Source organism: Chroicocephalus ridibundus, chromosome 4 (genome assembly GCF_963924245.1).
Source record: "Chroicocephalus ridibundus chromosome 4, bChrRid1.1, whole genome shotgun sequence".
Taxonomy (NCBI): Eukaryota; Metazoa; Chordata; class Aves; order Charadriiformes; family Laridae; genus Chroicocephalus; species Chroicocephalus ridibundus.
In genome coordinates, this window is record NC_086287.1 from 12,662,533 (window position 1) to 12,678,616 (window position 16,084).

The following is a 16,084-nucleotide window of genomic DNA, read 5'->3' on the forward strand; positions in this document are numbered from 1 at the left end:
TGTCCCAGTCCAGGGTGACAGTTGCAAGGTTGATAAGAAAAAAATGCATCCATGTCTTTTCTGACATGAGGAAGTATGCTACTTGTGGCTAAAGACTAGAGGAGAAAGGATTGCATATCTGCAACACCTCCGAAAGACATATAAAATGTTTTCACGGTCCCAAATGAAATTAGTCATTAATTTTGCTGATTGATAATGTGGAATCAGTTTTCCCCCAAATTAAGGCTGGCTTGGGTCCCTTGTTCTGAAAAGAAGCTATCTGACTACTGGTCAGCCTGGACAGCTCTGGGATGATCACTTTGGAAGAATGATCCCAAGGATAATCCCTCAGGACAATTTTTCAGCATTTTGCAGTGTTGTGGGAAGGAAGAGGTGCTTACACGGTTTAGGGATCCATAGCTGCCTTAGCAGTGTCTTGAGTTACTTGTAACCAGCTCAAGACAAAAAGGACAGAGTTTTTCTTCTGCCAATAGGACACAAATGGGTGCAAAGTAGTTCAAGAATTGGAAGAGCATATCAACAGTTTAACCCACTTTTGCCAACTTTCTTCATGCATGGAGCCAGAATCCGTAGCCTTCATTTCCCCCTCCTTAGTCACCACACAGGCATCCTGTGGGCACAATTAACTGTGAAAATACAGTAAAACACAGGGGAGAAACTGAAAACCAGTGCCTTTTTGTCCCTTGAGCTGGCTGTCAGTTCCAAGTTGGTCAAAGGCTGAAGACAAATTACTTATTTATTTTTATATATACAATATCTATGTTTCCTTGTGATCATTCACAATAGAGGCTCTTCTAGAAAAAGTTACGTAGTCCATAATGACTGTCAATGGAGAACTGTCTCTGAATCGTAACTACTTTTCAAAACTGGTGCAGATTTGGGAAATGCTGTACTTAAAAAAGCCAACAGAGCCACCTAGTGTTTAAATTAAAAATGTACAGTTTTGTGTGTTTTTGACTTCTGTGGGCAAGAGCAAGATCTAGGTGCTATCTCAATGGTCAAGAAAGGGTAAACAGCTCATAGTCTTTCCTGTTAATCCCTGACAGTTCTTTTTTCTTACAAACTGTACAGTTATTGGTGCTAGAATTAACAGTGTTAAAATTGTATGTGGAGATTTGTATTACTTTGTATTACTTCACCAAGACACCCAAGATTAGTCAAAAAGTTTTCTCTGATACTTAGCCTCTGCCACTTTCATATTAACATTTTTAGTTATACATTTTCATTTCATCTTGGCATTTAAACTCTTCAAATACCTGTGCTCCTTTGTTGCCTGCTGCTTCAGGGGTGTATACTTCATCAGTTCTTTTCTGTAGTGTGGCCTTTCTTCTGTGAAATTTCTTTTTGACAGTCTGGCATATCAAATTCAATGCAGTGCTCTGGAGTCAGTCAGAAAGCTGGGAAAAGGCCACATTGCAGGTTTCTTACTTTTTTCCTCAAAATGCTGCAACAAGCTTCAGTGGCTGTTACCTCTCTTCCTCGTAATCAGCATGCATGCATGTATGCATGCACACAACAGACAAGTACACAATTCACACTGATTTTTTACTCATCATTTCTCATGGTGAGATCAGATATAATTGGTCAACATTTGTCATCCACAGTCATTTCCCTTATTACATATTCACATTGTCATTTTCTGGCTCTATGGATAACTTCCAGAGAAAAAGAAACATGATTTTTATAGTTATTGTCTAAATAATTGGGCTGGCTTTGTTCTTATAATGTAACCTAAGAAGGTGAGTGCAGATCAACTAATGACTGCTCAACAAACAGGCAAAACAAAATTTTGCTGCCCTATACAGAAAAAACTGTGGTCAAAGCAGAGCTGGGACCATGACTGAGACAACTTAACAGCTTCTGCTGCCATGGGAGACGTAGGACAGAGGACAAAAGAGGTCACACCAGGAAGAGCCACTGATATTTCTGAGACAAACCACCTCTTCCCAGGTCCGTGTCAGAAATCATTGTCCCATAATCATTCTCCTTCTTTTTTTTCTTCTTTTTCTTTGTCCAGGTCTAGTCTAATAGTATGCTTTTCTTAGGCAGCATGCACTGATTCATTTAAATCCTAATGTTCATTGCTAAATCTAGCATATGTGTAATTCAAAGGTAGAACATGCTTCAGGCACGGGAATTTAACTGACCTAACTTTAGATGTTTGAAAGATAGTTGTCAAAATCTAAGCCAGTGTTCTAAGATTCTTTACAGTCCACGAGAAGAAGCAAACACTGTCAAAAAAACCCTTTTCTTTTGATGTCCATATAAGTGCCTAAGAATGCTGGTGTCAAACATTCTCGAGTTGAATTCCACATGGCCAACACTAACTACTAAAAACCAGTTGCTTACCAGGAATCTCAAAGTGAGACAGAATTATATTAGTTATTTTGGAAGCTACTTCTGGATGGCCATCTTAGACAGGAGGGACTATGTAATAAGAATGCTGTCCTTTAAAGGAATCACTTAACAGCTGTACTTGTTTTTGTAGTTGCCCAGTGAAATTTTCTTGTAATTGCTCAAGAAAGGGAAGTGAGTGAGTCTTGTGCTTTATAAACCTATTTTGCTATTATTGGTGGGTTTTCTGCCCACTATATATTTAAAGTTTTTAAAAATACTTAGGGTTTCTTCACTGATAATATTGCCAAAAGTCAAAATTAAGGTTCTGAAAATATCACTATGCATTACTGCTGTATTCTGTTTACTGAATCCCTTCAAAGGGACTATCATATTATCACTATGACCTCAAAAAAAACGTTAGTCTTGTTTAATCATTAGAACAAAGAGCTGGAGGCCAGAAAGATCATAATACAACAATTAGGGACAGAGAAGAGCCAACAATGTGGTTCATAGAAAACAGAGACAAGAAAAGACCTATCTGAGTCCGTGGAGTGTTTCTATTTTCCCCAGCTGATGTACTGCACAAACCCATGATATATCCAGTTTCTCCAGAATTTAAGTTTACATTACAGTAGATCATGTGCCAAGCTGTCCTGTTTACAAAAGCTTTTGTCTACACAAGGAAGTTGACTGATACAGCTCTCATGGCTTAAGCTATTTCTTAGCTATTCTAAAAGCTGCAACTAGTTATTTAAGAGCAACTGTTGTGGAATAGCTTATGCTACAGTGGTTACACCCATCACTTTCCCTGGAGAGAAAAAAATCCATTACAATATTCTAAACATGAACTCATTGTAAACTTTTGCAGCATTTTCTTCAGGACTCTACAAATAGGCAACTTGAAATAATATTCTGAATGGCATTAGCTGTCTTTGAACAGGTAACTTTAAATTTAATGGCATGACTTGGAATACTTAGCAAAACTTTTTGATTGGAGGCAATTAGAATTAAACATGAGAAGAAAGAGCAGTTATTACAGGGAGGAAAACTCCAAGGGGAATGGAAGAAAAAAAAAAAACAAATGGAAAAGGGGTCTGAAAGGGAATTAATAGCAGCAAAAGGAAAACTGTATAGAAGAAAATCAAAGTGCAGAAATAACAGTGAAGGTCAAGGTGGGAATGTTTCCTCAACTGAGAAACAAGTGTGGTGGTAAGCCTGAGTTACCTACCACAGTACAAAAGGATAGTTTATCCCCTTGATCTTAATGCCAGTACCCCACTGATATCAGTGTGCATCTTGCTGTAGATAAGCATATCATATAGTCCTAAATTTAGACAAGCAGTCATTAAACATGGAATTTGGCCTTCTCTGCAGAATGACTTTGCACCTCCCTCACGTAGGTCCCAAAGCCAAGACAATACTTTCTCCATTGCATGCCCATGTTTGTTCTGCCAGCCTTTTCATTACTTGCTTCATTTAGTCACAATATGTCAAAACCCAACTCTGTGACATTTCAGTCCAACTGTCCTTTGAAAGAAGTGTTTCTTCTATCTGTTTTGAACAGTACAAAGCAACTTGCTGTTTGTTTCCCTCCCTGTAGCAGACACTTCTGTCTTTCTAGCAGACTTAAATACTGTGATAGATTGAAGGAATTCTATGTTGTTTCCACACGTGTGGCACAAGCTGTCAAACAGGTGAAATGGCAAGGACCTGTTTTGTGCAACAAGAGCCGATAAGGACAGAATAGGGAAGCAGAGCCACCTCTATCAGACCTGCCCTGAGATACTAACTGAGAAGGTGTGCCCCCGATCTGTCAGCTTCCCACACAATTCATGGATGGGTTTTGCACATCCTTGCAAGATCAGGAGCTGAAGTGATTTTACAGAAGTTTCCTTCTTTTATTTTCATAATTCAGGAGCTGAGAAAATATCACCTTGATCAAAAAATATAATTAATCATAGTTGTAATAATTGAGGGAATATTATCTATGTAATGGAAACTTTTGCCTGTTTTTTAATGTTTAGGTGTGTTTTTAATGCCTCTGTATGAATGTATATCCACATTTGCTAAAAAAGCCTTTCTATCTGAGATTAGAAATAAAAGGGAGTCCTTTGTTTTAAATCTTATAGTTTCACCAAACAGTTAGTCAAGGAGGTTAGATGAACCTTTTACTCCAAGTGTTTCTGCAGGGGAATGAAACTTCAACAAAGAAACCCAAAGAAGCCAGGTGGTATAAATGGGTATATGAAGTGGAAAGGACTCAAGCACGTAAAAGTACTAGAAAATAGTACCCTGGGGGAGGAGGTAGAGAAATTGTGAGCAAGATTAAACCTGGGATTTGGGTTGCATGTTGCAGGAACCCCTTGTTGCTAGCCAGGCTAGGAGCATGGGGAGGAATTCATTGCAATGTTAAACCCTATAACCTGGCCCAAAGGGACTGGGGTGGAGATTGTAATGGATATACCTTTAAATTGTTGTAACTCATGATTTGAGTTGCATGTTATAGGAATTGCTATAGCAGGAACTACCTGAACCAATGGAGAGCAAGCCTTACAAGAAGCAGTACAAGTGCAGCAGGGACACGACTTGATCTGGCTTTGGTGCCCAATAACAGCTGATCCACAACTGACCAAAGGGATATTCCATGCCATATGTCGTCATACAAATTCAAATGAGAAGTCAGGTGTGCTTTTTAACAGTGTGTATGATTAATCTGTGTCGGGGAAGTTGTTGATTTTCTAACTCTTGATGTTCTCACTACAAAGCAGTGTACTTTTCTAGAAGCAATTCTTCACTTGAACAGAGTTGTGGATCTCAATACCATAATAAATGGGTAAAATGTAATGGCCTTGACAAACAGGAGTCAAACTAAGAGATCTATTGATTCATCTTCGCCTTAAATTCTCTGAACCTGTGAAATTTCTTAGACAGCTTTGACTTCCTCATCCTAGATTTCATATTGCTTCTTTCTGCCTTCAGTTCAATGATTTAAATTCATGCCTGAAGGCCAAAGGTGCATTTTTTGTTGTTGTTTAAACACTAACTTGAGGCTGAAAACATTTCTGTTTGTCCAAATCTGGAAAAATGAGGAATGATTATATTACCAAAGGGAGAGCGAGAAAAAAAAAAGGAATACTGTGTACCCAACAAAACAGAGGCAAGAATGCAGGAATGTAAATGTGTTACAGGCTGTTATTAGGATTTTGGATGCAAAAATAAAACTTAGAAAAGACTGAGTAGTTGAAAAGGCATAATATGATCCAATTTATTTAGACTAGAAATTGCCTTCCCTAGATTGCTAAGGTGACAGGAAAAAATTATGAAAGGAAGGTAATCATATTTGTTCTAAGTCTGGCAGTTTCCACTGAAATGCCTGTCTATAATAGTTTTTTTGAAGAAAGTGCCTTGGGGAAATACTAGAAAAATGAGCTTTATTAAGTGTTCATGGCCATCTGAACTACCCACCCATCCACTATAAATGTGTTCTGGCAAAACAAGTGTTTGCGTTGCCATGGCCTTTCCCGTGATGTTATTTTCTTAAGCAAAAGCGTTTTTCTAGCTGAGATCTTAACAAGGACACAGGCAGGGCGCCATAATTCAGTCCTTGAAGAGAAAAATAATGATTTGGAGGGAACGGCAAAGGGAAGAGATGGTCTCAGAGGGGGTAGAACAGAGGACCGACTTAGCTATCGAGTGGCTCTTTTGCCCAACAGAAGCAGTGGTCCCTTCCACTAATCACTCCAGTTCTGTAGGAGAGTAGTGCAGCCTCCACCAGCCCTGCAGAAATGCTGATAGGTCCAGTGCTAAGATTCTCTTGTAGCATCCTCAGCATGGGGAAAATCTCTCTTAAAAATAGCAGCTCAATTGTTATTTGCTGAGCAAATCACACGCCTCAGACACAGACTTCCTCAAATCAGGTCATAGGGCTCTGTGGTGTGCAGGGACTCTGCACAAAAATGCATCCCCAAGGTCTATGTGGATCCATGTGATATATCTGCAAGATGTGAACTGTTCTATATACTGCATTTGTTTTTTTTCCTTCTTTTGCCCTGCAAAATCACTTAGGGAAGGTCCTGCTTAAGGGTTTCACATTGGTTTCTGTCCTCCAGTGAATACTTCTGCAAGTGAAAATAGTTGTGAATTTTACATTGTTTACTGATTTATACTCTGGTTTTAGATTAATATCAGAGTGTCTTGTTATAAAAACTGGTGGGCTGGTCACAGAAGCATTGAACTGCATTATGATATAGTTAGCATACATCACAGCAACTAAAGCAAAACTAACGGGTGTTTACATAAGTGCATAAGAACAAGGCAGGTATTGAGTCACCCTTGCTCTGCATTCCAGTAATCATCAGTTTGTGAGGTAGAGGTCATCTCTAAATCCTTCTGCTTTCCTACCACCCAGGGTCCTTGAATTCCTTTCTAAAGGAATAAAAGGCAAAAAAAAAAGAACAGCAGGACCAAAGTCTGGGGCTTAGCTCTCACAGGGTTTCAATCAGATTTGGGCATTTTCTTTCCTTCAGCTTCTGTGAGACAACTCTTCTTTCTCAAACTGCTTTCACACCCATGTAGCTCTGTGAATCACAGCAGAATACTGATCTCACCAGAGAAAGTAAAGGGAATGAGATCCACTAATGCTAAATGTAGGTCCAAATCCAGTTAAGTATCTATTTGTAGGAGAGAATGCATTACAAAAAATCAAGTAATGAAAAATAAAATAGAATAGGCCTCTTGGGTCATCTTATCCTGCCAAAATTATTTTTCTTCAATGCAAACCACATCATGAAGATGGTGAGCAGTAGCCCTTCTGTTTGAAGCAATGCAGTCCACATCTCACTGATACCTGAACGCAACACCATTTTAGCAAACACAACAATTACAGAGCTATGGTAAAACAAACAAAGCAACATGGAACATTTTATTTACCTTTAAATAAAATTAATTAGCTGGAAAACTGAGAGCAAATATCATTTGATAAAAATAACAGAATATGCTAGAACTTTACTCCAAAAAATGTGTAATGTGTTCTCCTAACTGCTGAGACCCATTCAGTCTTATGCTCCTGCACTGAGATTACTTTTAGAAATCCCAGGAACGGAGCTCTACTCAGTCCTGTAAGAAATAGTTCCTCAGCCTACCACCTCATGAAAAGTTCTTCCTACTCAACTCAACATTTACCTACCATCTCATTGATCCTGCTGAAGTATCTTCGATAGCTCTTACTTATTATTTTTCATATTTATACCCATCGGAAAAAATCACAAGATATCTAATTTAAAGCTAAAAATCCACAGAAGGGAGAACTCGAACTAAGTCCAGCTTGCTTTATGCAACTAATTCCAATGAAATTAAAAGGCTATTTAGGGGAGGGAAGCAAACTTACACCATTATGTAACAGCAGTCACATCTTAGATTTTGTTTTAATATGACCTTTTGAAAATTAGACTAGAAAGAGATTTCCAAATTAAAATTGAATCAATTAAGTCTCTTGCTCTTGCAATTCAGGGGCGTTGTATCTGATGCATGAGGCAATACAGGAACTGCATATTGTGGGATGTGTCTGACTTGTTCCTAAGTGGATTTAGTTGCCACAGCGTGATGTAGGGAGTTTGCAAGGTCCATTCAGCAAGAAAAGGGTTGACCTGGATAATGATCCTGGAGCAGAGGGAAAGGGAACCAGCTGCAGAGGGTGACAACGCTGCCAGGAGAGCAGCAAGAATTACTCAGAACATAACATCACTTAGGGGGAGGCATTTCTAAGTTGATGCTGACAGGAATTCAGAGATGTGGGGGAACTAAAAGAGATCTAGAGGCTGGAGACAGGACTGTAAATTGAGTTACTCGTGCTTATCTGCTGTCACAAACTGTGGCAGTAATTTATAGGTGTACCTCAGTTGTCAGAATACCCCCAGGTTTCTTGTAAAAACTCTTGAGAGATGGCCTGTTCAAATGCATTTCCTCTCTTGGAGTTTACAGTCCCTAGGGCAGAAAGTGCTTAATGGAGGTAGTGTTCTCTACTTCAGCTACAGATGGGTGTATTAGTGAGTCCTGCTTCTGGTTTTATCTTTGAAAGGATCGGTCTTCAATTTGAGACTGCTGAAGGCGTGGATATGCATTTAATTCAGCCATTCCTACTATTGGAGCTGTAAGCCTCATGGCTGGGTTGGGACAGATCATGTGGAATGGCATTGAGAATGGCCAAAGTCACTTTTATTGTCCCTGTCTGCAAATGTGAGTAAGCCTCCTTTGAATGTGATCCTGGAAGATTAGTTCCCATGACTTCAACATCTGAATAGAAAAAAATTAAGATACATTTATATGTGATGGGAAAATTAAGCTAAATTAACCTCATTAATAATGAAAGCTTATAAAATAGTCTGCCTTCAACAAAATGCTAAAGAATACAATGTAATTACAATTTAGTTCTAAGTATGTACTTTTTTGTTATGAAAATTAGTAGTATATTTCATTAATATGGTATTGTTGTGAATGACATTTTACTGAAGAAATAAACATGAATTCCTGAACATTAGAGGTAAGTTTTGTGATTCCTATGATAAAATATTTTTAGCTGTCTGACATATGAAGGCATTTAGAAATTTCCCAGTTCCTTTAATGGGGAATAATTTCTTTCATTAAATACTTTAAAATTATTCTTACGTAACTTGCGGTGAGCTTACTGGGCTTTAAGTTGGAATGTTAATCAAACACACATATTGCCTAATCTTAAAACAAATAGAAATCACCAGGTATTTTATAACTTTGCAGTATGTTGTGTACTTCCCAATATGCACGTGGGATCAATCACACCCCCAGTTCTCTTCATAATTCCAAATAAGCTGTGTGATTCTAAATTTTGATTAAAGAGAGATCCAGAACCTCATTTATTATGTAAATGAACAGTAAGATAACTCTTCTGTTTAGGACTTGAGGATGGGCAGTGGGGGATGTGGGTTCTAATCCCCAACTTGCCTTGTTAATCACTCAAAAGCTGTTAAGAACCAACCATGTCTTTGATGTCTTGATGTCAATTAATTAGCTGTCCTTTAAGGTCTACTATCATGGCCCTACATGGAGATGTAAGTGAGTGTAAAGTGTCCCCTTTATTTCTCTGTTGAGCTTAATCCTACAGGTAAGTGAGGTAAAGCAGGCCCTGCAGAACTGCCAAGGAGGCTTTGGTTCACTGTATTCCACCATTAGCTAAGATCATTGCACTAAAGAGACTTCAGTTTCACCTGATGCAAGACTACAGCAGTTTTCTTAGTTTGAGGACCCAGAAAACTCCATGCTACTACTTTGTTCAGGGCAGACTACAAAGTGATGGTCCAGTCCTGATTGTGGGTGTTTTTTTCCATTAAATAGACTAAGGCTTAACAAAATCTGAAAACTATATCTAGTCTAATTATAAACCTTAGTTATAGATAACCTTTAGGTTATGTGGTTAAAATGTTGCAAAGATCCTTTATAAAAAGCTTAAAACAATTTTGACCTAGTTTGTGTTTATATTCAAATACTGATATAAGCTGAAATGCAATAGTCCAGTTGTATATTTTTTATGTTTTAGATGAGAATGATCTGGTGATGTATTTCACTTTGAATTAACAATTGAATAGCATAAGTTCAACACTTGCCCACTGCTTTTTAAATGCCAATGTATGTTGTAAATAGTCTAAGAATGACTGTCACCGTTGGTCTGTCACAGAGAGGTATTATTCATATCCCAAGTCTTTGGAGAAAGTAGGTCCTCTGTTGAGATTCGTAAACAATATGCTGTTAATTTCTTGTATAGAAACGAAGACAGCTGATAACACCCAAAAGTGACACAGTGGGATTCAGCACAGTGGGACTCAGCTTGGATGTGAAGGCCTTCCCAGGACCTATGACTTGCTTTTTCCAAAGATTGTCACCTCTTCTGCAGGGACAGTTGAACTGCACGCAAAAATCCTTGCAAATCACCACATTCTATAACATAATCAGAATCAGTCCTGATTTTATAGTGGAACACTTTAGAAATGGCTGGATGAATTAATCCATTTCCCTGTTGTGGAAAGCAAAGAACAGTCATAAAGATAGACAGCTGAACGCCACTGTCTGCTCGTTAAATCTGCCCATGTTTGTGAGTCAACACCATCACATATTAGAGAGGGCAAATAGCAAACTTTAGAGGAAAATACTAACATTTATCATGGCAACTGGCAATCATTCATCTGCAGCAAATCAATATAGGTAACCAAAAGTTTGGTTACTTGTTGAATATTGCCTCCAAAATTCTAAAGGGCCAGAGAACTGGCAAACCTATCTGTATTGAGTCTGGCTGGGAGGTGGTTAATTTTCCCCATAGCAGCCCTCATAGGGCTGTACTTTGTATTTGTAGCTGGAAAAGTGTTGATAACACACCAGTGTTTTGGCTACTCCTGAGCAGTGCTCCCGCAGCACCTAGGCTGTCTTTCCAACATCCCCCTTCACCCCTAATGGTGGGCAAGATCTTGGGGGGGGAGACAGCCAGGACAGCAGACACAAACCTACCAAAGGGATATTCCATAGCATATGATGTCTGCTTAGGGATAAAAGCTAAGAGAAAGGAGAAGGAGAGGGGGGCATTCATTAGTATGACATTTGTCTTCCAGAGCAATCACTATGCATACTGAAGCGCTACTTCCCAGGAAATGGCTGGATATCACCTGCTGATGGGAAGCAGAAAATAAATCTTTTGGTTTTCCTTTGCTTCCACATGTGGCCTTTGTTTTTGCTTTATTAAACTGCCTTTATCTTGACCCACAAGTTCTTTTCCATGTTATTTTCTCCCCCCCGTCATGCTGAGGAGTGGAGTGATAGGGTGCCTTGGAGGGCACCTGGCAGCCAGCCAAGGTCAACCCACCACGCTATTGGACAGATGTTATGGAAATGTTGTGATGGACTTCATTTAAGCTTGATGCATTTTTATTCCTGTAAAGATCATGACATGGCCAAGAAACGGAAGTGTGTTCTTGTCCAAACTCTGTGTTTGTCCTCTGTGTCTAAAGGACATTTGCCAAACTATTCAGTTGTTGGTCAGAAGTTGGAAGTGCTACCAGAATATGCTCCCCTAATACTTACGAATTATATGATTTCAAGTATCAAGTTGCCAGCTTTTGAAATAGTGCTAAGGTATCTAAATGACTGGTATGATCCAGAAATTAACTACGCTGTGAATCAGTTACTGTGAAGGAGATCAACTACCTTAGAACACTGTGGTTCCTCACCGATGTTACTCAGAATATATTCGTGGCAAGTGATCTCTGATTTCAAACTCTTAGGAAAAATTTGAGAATATGGATCACAGATCTCCAGCGCAGTGGTGCATAGTCATCTGCAGTGATAATGTGTTTGGGATGAAATCTTGGCGCCGGTGAGGTCAATGTAAATTTGCAATTGCTGCTTAATAATAAGACCATAGAGCTGAATGAGGGGGGTGGTTATTTGGGTTTTTTTAGTTAATTCTGTCTAAACCAAATTGACCATCAAGGTGCTACCAGTTCTGGGAAACAATGAAATCTCTTGTTCTGTTCTCTGGGATTTCCTGTTATTGCATGAATGAAAAACAAAGAAAATGGGCTCTGTATCTTGGAACCTTCAGAAAGGGAACTGAGGCCAGTGAGAGTGTCTGTTCCTTTCAGGAGATTTTGGTGTGGTTATGAGTCTTGGAGCTTGGTTTGAGTTCGGATACTATCTAAGAGACAGCAATTACAAAATTAAGCCCCTCGAGGTCATGCCAGTGTTGCTAGGCACTAGGTAGCCACGGTTGTTGGTGCTGGGCCATTGTGCAGAGCCTGCCTTGGGAGATATCCCAAGGATACCCGCTGAGTGTGAAAGGAGCACTCAGCCAAGAAAAGCAGAAAAAAGTGTTCTTCTGAAGTGGGGGAAGGGATGCTGTTTGTTTTCTGGTTTTAATCTGTAGAAGTCCAAGAAAGGGAACCAAAAAATTAAAGAGTGGGAGGACTGAACTGGAGGGGAGTAAAAGTATCTTTTTACGTCAAGAATGGCCAGAGCAGACCACTGTTTAAACCTTGGAACTCCATTATTCTTGGTCCAGCTGGCAGTCTGTTAGAAGAGTCCTCCTGACTATCCAGACAAGTTTGGAGAAATGCAGGTTTTCCCATTTCCACTCTTGCAAGAGTAACAATTTCCTTGCCAGAAGCGCTGACTAGGGGAAAGCTACATATCTGCAACTAGAGTAAGGACAGAGAGAGCTGGGTTTCTGCATCAGGAGCCCAGGGCGACTTCTAGTCCACAGCTAAGAAGAGTCTGTCAATGTTGGCATTGAAGACTTTTAACTGACTGCATTGTGTCTGTGTTCACAAAGATTCCCTCAAAGTACCATATTAGTCAAAGCCTTTGCTGTAACATACAAGTTAGATTTCCAAAGGTTAACTGCTCTCTGCCAGAAGAAATTGGTTTCTGTCTCATCATTTCCTGCAGAGCTTTCAGCAGGACATAAGCAAGTCACCAGAGCCTCAGGAAGGGGGTGGTTTGTCTTGCCTGGCAGCCTCTGAAAACCCACGTACTCCCTGATACTTTTTGCCTAACTGCTTGAAAACATGTCACTGAAAGGTGCTTGCAGGCAATAGACGTTTCTCTTTAGTGCTTGAGCAAAAACGTCCATCCAGGCAAAATACTGTGAGACAAACTGCAATGCTGCCTGAAGAAAATAGTATCAGCCACGGGCTTTTTCCAGCGGCTAGTGGCAAGGGAAACAGAGATTACAGCTCTCAAGGTGAAGTGAAGGCTTTGCCTCTTCCCTGCCATAGCTGATCAAGGCTAAAGTGTGCCTTGATATTGCAGTGAGACCAGGAAGTCCTTCTCTGTATAATCTGTATTCTTTCCTAGTATACTTTTTCTTATACTAGTGCCTTCTAGTAACCAAAAAAGACAGGCAAGATATCCATCAAATGGCACGTGAAGAACAAAAGAGAAACATGGGAGCAGGAAAAGGCACTTTTCTGGGGAAAAACTGAAGATTGTGGGAGATATACTGAGCTCCATTTTGTTAATTCTGTTTAATTCAGCAAGGTAAACCATAAGCCTATGACTTTTAAAAATAATATTGTTGTAATATATAGCAGTCTATATGAACTGTTATTTCTCTCTTACTACTTTGCCTTTCAAGGCATTTTGAATTTTAAAGTCTTCTGTCCAAGCGAGGGCATATCTGCATGCACCCCCTAACCTCTTTAACAATGTATATATACCTATTTTTTTTAATAATTGTATATAGAGGGAAAATAAACAAAATAATAGAAACAGATAGTCCTGGAACCTTAACACAGTATTTTTGGTTTCCTTGAAAATTATTTGCAGATTTGTTGAAGAAAAACATGAGTTCACAAAGACTACAGATTCCTACAAGAGGTAATAGGAAAAAGATTCTAACTTGATGCATTTCCCATTTTCTTAAATTTCCAACCAGCTTTTTCCAAAGCTAAACAGTAACACCTAAACACTGGCATACACATGCAGATTTCATTTAGGGTTTTCAAAGGTCAGTTCTGAGCAACTATGTGCTTTGGAATCCATTTAGGAGCACAGATGCTGTTCTTAGACGGTAAACAAATGAAGATAGACATTTATGTCTCTAGCTGAACATTCCACAAACTTATAGAGAAGTCCACACCTAAATAAGTTTAATATTAAGTATGGGGATCTTCTGGGATTCTATACATCTTATAATTTCTTAGATAAAGTTAGTTAATTTTTGTTATCAATAAAAGTTATCTTTAACCTCATATATCATCTCCTAACTACTTCTTAGATCTTCTGGATTAGGCACTGTTATACATAGTGTATGCTATTATTTGCATTTATTTTTCTGCACAACTTCTATTGCACAAGAAACCTGTATTGCTGTTCTGTAGAAGTGTATACAACACACTGTGTTCCCCTACAGTCTAATGAATTCCTGGGTCTCTCCCCTGAGAACTGACTTCTACCACACATTGTCTAATCTGTGTTATGTCTGTCCTGTCTCATTCTCCTTGCCTATCTGCTACCAGTGTCCACTCTTCAGGTCTTTGACCCCTCCTAGCTCTTTTTGTTTTGGAGTCTCCATATTCTCATTTAGAGACTGAACCCTGGATGATTTTAATCCAGATAGTCCCAGTTGCCCAACCACACCCCAACTGTCAGCACAGGCATAGGCAACCATGCTGCATGGCAACGTAGCGGAGTGGGCATGAACCACATAAAACTGCTTGGCTCAGGGACCAGCGATTGCTCCTTGGAGGAGATGACATAATCCATGAAGGTGTAGCCTCTTGGCTCCCAAATTCCCCAGAGTATCCTTGTTTCCTTCTCTTGCCTTAATGTGATTAGTGGTAACTATTTCCTTGCCCAGTGAGTCCTGCTACTTTACAAAATGCATGTCAGGTACACAGTAGTACAGGAAAAAAAAAACAATCTGTCACCAAACCCAGGAAGAGTAAGGATTTGCTAAAAGGGGCAACTTAACAAGTCAGGGAGAGAGCTGTCCCCACAAGCTCACAGACTGTGCCATCATACAGGCTCAGCTTTCTAATTCTGTAATTACTTAAATATCTAGTTGAGTGCAGCTGTATTGCAGACTAATATTCATGTTTCTAGGTTATCTTTGTAGCCACATTCTTCATAGGTGGCAGTGAGGCAAGAAAGTAATTGTAATTTGTCATTTGGAAAGTTGTCATACACTTTTATGTCATTTTCCCTTTTTAGCTACATGCTGTTTCAAAAATCTTCCGTGTTAGACATGGATGAAAATAACTTAGGGATTGGAGGAGCTTTTCAGACAGGATTCAACAGAAACAAAAATCCTACTCTATGTCAGCACAGTACAAGCAAGTACAATTTAAATATTCCACGCATTTTCACAATGGTTTGAGTTGGAGGAAATCTGGACTGAACACAGACCATAATCTTCTTAATGGCATTTTAAATTCGTTGAGCACATTGGCAGTTAGCCAGTTGTCTGACAATATTACAGGAAAGGGGCTAGGTCAGAATGACCTAGACATGTGCAGGAAAACCATTACCTTCTCAAGGTATTCTACTTGGGATAATAATTTTGAAACCTACAACAAGGAATGGATTGTGTGATAGCAGTGAACTTAGGAGAGAACACCTGGGCTAATGGGCACTACAAATGTGCAGAAGTGTTGATACTCCCCTCATTGCTGCTACAGAGCAAGAGCCCTAAAAGGCTGAATGCTGTTTTAAGTGGAAAAGCTTGACAGCGTGTGCCTGGGAACATAGTTGCCTTCTGGCTCAGGATAACACTGTCAGGCAGTACGACCTCGGGGAACCAATGTGGGCTTTTGGGCTCAGTGGGAAACACTGTGGTTCCAAAGTGCGGTATCACTTTCAGACTGGGAAAGAGCAGCTGTGAGGGATATAACTGAGAACAGTTACTACCAGACTGTGCTGAACAGAACACAAGGCTCTAAGGCTATGCCGTGAAAACTGCAGTTTGATACAGTTCCATACCAGCTATGTGGGGGACAAAGGCACTCTGATCAGCCTTCTCCCAAGTAACAGGCGATAGGACAAGAGGAAATGGCCTCAAGTTGCACCAGGGGAGGTTTAGACTGGATATTAGGAGAAATTTTGACGCTGAAAGGGTTATTAAGCATTGGAACAGGCTGCCCAGGGAAGTGGTTGAGGCACCATCCCTGGAGGCTTTTGAGAGACAGGTAGACATAGTGCTTAGAGATATAGTTTAGTGATGGTTTTTGTCAGA